The following is a 5,773-nucleotide window of genomic DNA, read 5'->3' as shown; positions in this document are numbered from 1 at the left end:
CTATTTTGCTCGCTCAAAACTATTTTTAGTCGCAAATGCGAGTGCCGTGACGGGCGGATCGCCACACTGCCGACATTTTATTCCGCCCGTCACGGCACGCTGTTTGATTGCGTTATCAAAACACGCCACTATTATTCGGCCTTGCTTTTAACTTATTCCACCGAATACCGAATGTGTGTATTATTATAATATTAGGCCGAATATATTCGGTTACCGAATATCGTTATCAGCTGTGAGGGTCATAAGGACAGAGGGATGTCGTATGCTGTAAAGCCCTGTGAGGCAAATTGTGATTTGTGATATTGGGCTTTATAAATAAAATTGATTGATTGATGAGTCCCACCACAGTGGAGGGGTGGATGGGGGCACAGTCTTGGGTGAAGAGAGTGAAGAGGGCCGGACTGAGCACACAGCCCTGCGGTGCACCAGTGTTCAGGATTATGGTTGCTGATGTCAAGTTCCCTATCCTGACATTCTGTGGTCTGTTGGTAAGGAAGTCCATAATTCATGAACAGAGTGAGGTGGAAAGACCAAGGCCGGTGAGTTTATGAACCAGTTTATGGGGAATTATAGTGTTGAAGGCGGAGCTGAAGTCCACGAAGAACATCCTCACGTACGTGTTTGGAAGCTCCAGGTGAGTCAGGGCTGTGTGGATTGCGATGGAGACAGCATCCTCTGTAGATCTGCAGGTGGGGACTGCAGCTTGTTGCAAGGAGAGGTTAAAGATGTCTGTGAACAGCCCTGCCAGCTGGTCGGCGCAGGTCTTCAGTGTGCGGCCCGACACCCCATCCGGTCCAGCGGCTTTGGTGATGTTGATCCTCCTCAGGGTGGACCTCACCTGATGGTGCTGGAGGATGAGTGCCTGCTTGAGTTCTTGCAGCTCTCACACCGCGGTGCTGTTTATCAAACCGAGCTTAGAAGTGGTTCAGGGTGTCCGGAAGGTCCCTGTTCTTACTGACCTGTGTGGTGTTGCTCTTGTCGTCAACTAGGGTTTTAATTCCTCTCCATATACTCCTAGGGACGTTATTCTCAAAGTGACCCTCAATGCATTGCTCGTACCTGCCCTTGGCCTCTCTGATGCCTTTTTTCAGGTCCCTCCGGGTAGTACTGTAGGCCAGCATGTCTCCTGACCTGAAGGCTGCGTCCCTTGTCCTGAGCAGAGACCTCACGTTATTATCCAACCAGGGTTTCTGGTTTGGGAACACCCTGATGGTTTTGGTGTCCAGTACAGCCTCGGTGCAGAAGTGAATGTAGTCCAGGACGGTAGAGGTGTATTCCTCCAAGTCAGCTCCCTGAGAAAACACCTCCCATACTGTACTCCCAAAGCAGTCCTGCAGTGATGCAGCAGCCCCCTCCCTCCATACCTGCACAGTCTTTACAGCTGGTCTCGTTCTGCAGACTACAGGTTTATACGACGGGGTCAGTATCAGAGAGATGTGGTCTGATACTCCGAGGTGTGGAGATGGTGCAGCTTTGTATGATCCCAGGATGTTTATGTACACCTGGTCAAGGATATTTTTATCTCTGGTCAGGAAGCTAACATTTTTTTTGGAGCTTTGCTAGCACTGCCTTAAGTTCTGCATGGTTAAAGTCCCCTGTCACAATCACAGCCCCCTCTAGATGGGCATTTAGCTGGTTGTTAATAGAGCTATGCAGCCCTTCCAGAGCTAGCTTAGCGTTAGCATGTGGTGGAATGTAAACAGCTGTGATGAGGATGGCAGAAAACTCCCTCGGTACGTAGAACGGCCTGCATTTCACTGCCAGGTATTCTAAGTCCGGGGAGCAGTGCTGAATTTGAAAATTGAAAATAAATCAAATTGGCTAAAAATGCCAATTTAGGCACTTTCTATCTTTATTAGAGTGTTCTGTATACAACTCAACAAAAAGAATTCATTTTAAAAATGCAATTAACATTTTTCAGTCAATCATATGGATAATCCCATGGAAAATGTCCTTCCTGGGTAACGGGAATGGAATTGAAAATTAATTAAAATGTCTACCATTGTTGGCATATAAAAGTTTATAGATAACTATAGTTAGAGCTGAACCATCTGAAAGTAGTTTAAAACTAGAAAAGCACTCAGAGAGTGCAGACCTCCGCCAAGTAAGTGATATTCCCTCCCCCTCTGCATCAGATTTTGCAGCCTGCATCACAATTAGGTTATTTGCATCACTATCATTATTAGGTTATATATGCCGTCACCATGGAGACACTGTGGTGTATTTATTTCGTTTTTATTTTGTACCAACACAGAATATAATCTTTTTTTGTATTTTTCACTTTCTTTTTTCCAACACAGAACATTAATTTCAACTTTAGAATTTAATAATATTTAGCAAGTAGAACAAGACGTGCTTTCCGGCTACCAGATGGCGCTATTTTCACCGTCTTAATTGCTGCTGAGGCTGTCAGACCGTAGACTTCATTTATTATTTTATCCACTTTGCTTCAACCGATCACCACCAACATTTCACCACCTTGTCCCATTATCCACCTTTCCTGAAAATTTAATCAAAATCTGTTTATAACTTTTTGAGTTATTTTGCAGACAAACAAACAAACAAACAAACAAACAAACAAACAGACAGACAAACGCCAGCGAAAACATAACCTCCTTGGTGGAGGTAAATATATTTTTCTCTATAAATATTATCGTTAGCTCAATTGACATTAATGTAATCATTATTTAATGTAATCAAGTGTTTCACCCCTTAAAGATCATGGTTTACTTATGAGAATTCACTTGTTTTTCATTAAAAAATAACTTTCAAACTGATTTCTCTTAGTACACTGGCAAAAATGAGGCATTAAATATTCTATTTGGCCATTTTTTGATATGAATGTTTCTCTTGGTCTGAAAATTCATCATCATGATCAGAGTTGATCTCAAGATCATCTTAATTTTCAGACAATTCCTCCTCAACTTCACTATCCTGATCAAGGATATGTTCCAGAGCCTCCGGGGCTGTCATTCTCTTCTCTTGTGTCTCGATTTGCAAGAAATGTGATATTTTTACCCTTCCTCCATTATCACTGCCGTGTCAGTAGTCATTTTCATTTACATGTTCATTACACTAATCAAGTCCAGCAGAAACAGTTTCATGCTCCAAAACTTAATAAAAACATGTTTTCTGTGTTCTTAAACATTGAAACGGGTCAATTTGACCCACAACACAACAGGAGGGTTAACTAAAACATCTAAGCCTTTTGCAATGAGTGTAAACCTATTTTGATATTTTTTTTTTACCTTTTTACTGATCTGCCTTCACTAAATCACAATACCTTGCTCTCTTTTCCTCAAGATACTCAGCCCTAGCTTGTGGATCAGCATTCTTCCTGACCCTGTATAGTCTCTGCCTCTCTTCATCAGACAGCGGCATCTGGACGAACAAAACCGACCCTGAAACATCAAAAGCTATACTAAAACCTTATTAAAACATAAATATTAGATTATAGCATTATTATTGGTTCATTTTTAGACAATAACTTGAAAAAAAATAACAAAAATCTATGATAATGACCTGTGTTCATTGAATCAGATGAATTCAAGATAAATAACAGAAAATGCCATAAAAGTTAAAAAATACATAATATTGTTATTAATTTAATATAACAATATCAAGTCAATGCCTAAAAAGCTACAGATACTAATACAAATCTGTATTTATAAACATGTCCACTCTGGATAACAGAGAACATGTCCTGGGTAACAGAAGATCTTTGTTACCCAGGGAGGACAAAAAAACACTTTTCCCTTTATAATCAGGCTTTAACTAGGCCTACTGTGGAAAACTATAACTTAAACTTCAACACATCAATGTCATATTTAACATGAAATTGGTAGTTTTTGAATATATAAACATCATAAATGTTTTATTAGCGTTATCCAGAAAGACACATGATTTGAGGACATAACGCACCAGTGACCAAAAAGGTCAAAATATCAACATTTTAAGAGAGAATTTCTGACCTTGTAATGTGTTTTGGGGCCCTTCAGAATCTTCTGGCTGATACAACAGTCTGTCACATGACTATCCATATCAAAATATGGCAATATATAGCCACTGTATGTCTGTTACCCAGGAAGGACATTATGGAAATCCAAATATGGAGACAAAAGTATTTCTTGCGTTAAAATGTAAATAAGCTTAGCATTGTTACCATATTTGCAGATGTCATTGCAAACATTATCACAATTATGCCCCAGTAGATAATTAATGCTTTTATTAAGATTTCTGACATTTTTGGCACATTTTTGTACTTAGATTTAAGTGGGGACGTTACTCTGTAAGGACAGTTTGGTACTTTTGAGCTCAATAGCTCCTTAAATTTTCATTTCTTATAGTGAATACTTATATGAGTAAGTAAAGAGGGGAGAGTTGAGTAAGGTAATGTAGTGTTTTGAAATATTTATATATTTTTAACATTATAAATATGCTTTGGACACCAGACATGCCACGTCTTTGACCTGACACCAGTCGTTGTTTACGTAGATACACACTCCTCCTCCCCTGCTCTTACCGGAGTCTGCAGTCCTGTCGGCTCGGTAGACAGTGCGGCCTGCTAGCTCGATAGCCACGTCAGGAGCGGTGCTATCCAGCCAAGTCTCTGTAAATACCGTCACACAGCTGCCCATGTTGTGTCAAGTCAAGTCAGAGTTCAGGATTAGACTCAGAGTTTGATCACATCTGACATGTCATGAATCTCTCTGAGCTTCAGTCTGAGTCTGAGTGGCGAGGTCAGGGACACGGTCACAATCTGATCGATAAAAGTCTGAGTGTAAATATGACTGTGGTCAATAAAGTTGTAAACAGATTGTAAAACAGAAATAAAGTGATGAGCTCAATGTTTTATTTATGTTTACATCATGTTTGTGTTTCCTGTTTACAGTTCAATCAGATTCATTCTGTGATCACTGATCTATAATCAATAATATCTGAGTTACAACATGTGGAGGTTTGATATCAACCAGAACCAGTTCTAACGTTGTCTCAACGCTCTTACTGATGACGAAAACAACATGGAGCTGATGTTTATCAAAACACACCAACATGTTTATGTCACACACCTGTGAGTCAAACTGTTTGTTTATACTGAACACAACCAAACAAACAACACTTTCCATGGGTAGCGTTAAATCACAGCAGGGGAACTTTGAGCTAAGTAGCTGCTAACGCTAGCTCGTTATCGTTTATATTGCGAGTCATCGGAAATCCCGACAGGTAAACAGAGACAGGTAAACACTGATAACCAGTACTGCTGGAGTGAAACGGTAACACTCACCTGAGGTCCGTTTACCTGGATGGTTAAAGCTAACGCTAAAGTTAGCCTCTGAGCTAAGGTCAGACCGTGGCAGGCCGCTGTGTTTGTGTTGTTAGCGGCTAACAGTTAGCACGTTAACGTTAGAGCTTCAGCTTACCTGTAGAAACTGTCGGTTAACCGGAGCGTTCACCGGGAGCTTTAACCGGAACCGTCAGGCCTCACGGAGACTGACCGGAACTTGACCAGAGACCGTTGTAGTGTTAACAATGCATAACGTTCACCTGTGTCCATCAGGTCCCGCGTGAACCTACTGTTGATATACTGCGCCTGCGCAAAAAAACGGTGTGCCACTTTGCAACATATACGTAGACGCCGCATCGAGCGCTGAGCCGTACGTCAACGTCGCCGCCATATTGGATGTGGCAAGGCTGCGCTGTAAACTAATACAAGTGAATGGACTTAATTTCATAAAGCGCCTTTCTACAAAGAAATTTACGTTAATGCCTCTCG

The 5,773-nt window shown here is 41.1% G+C and overlaps 1 protein-coding gene across 3 annotated transcripts in view; it reads right to left on the bottom strand.

Annotated features, from left to right (window-relative positions):
- Positions 1-5,590, bottom strand: part of rnf168 (ring finger protein 168) — a 16,688-nt gene extending 11,098 nt beyond the window's left edge. For 2 of the 3 annotated variants that reach the window (XM_050060644.1, XM_050060655.1), the window contains exon 1: positions 5,421-5,590. The gene's annotated coding sequence lies outside the window, so the exon portion shown is untranslated. Of the gene's footprint in view, positions 1-4,522; positions 4,760-5,420 lie in introns of all 3 variants that reach the window. The other variant, XM_050060651.1, reaches the window with a different exon arrangement.
- Positions 5,591-5,773: the final 183 nt, after the last annotated feature.

The sequence above is a fragment of the Epinephelus moara genome, chromosome 2 (assembly GCF_006386435.1).
Source record: "Epinephelus moara isolate mb chromosome 2, YSFRI_EMoa_1.0, whole genome shotgun sequence".
Classification (NCBI taxonomy): domain Eukaryota; kingdom Metazoa; phylum Chordata; class Actinopteri; order Perciformes; family Serranidae; genus Epinephelus; species Epinephelus moara.
This window is presented reverse-complemented; position numbering and strand designations above follow the sequence as displayed.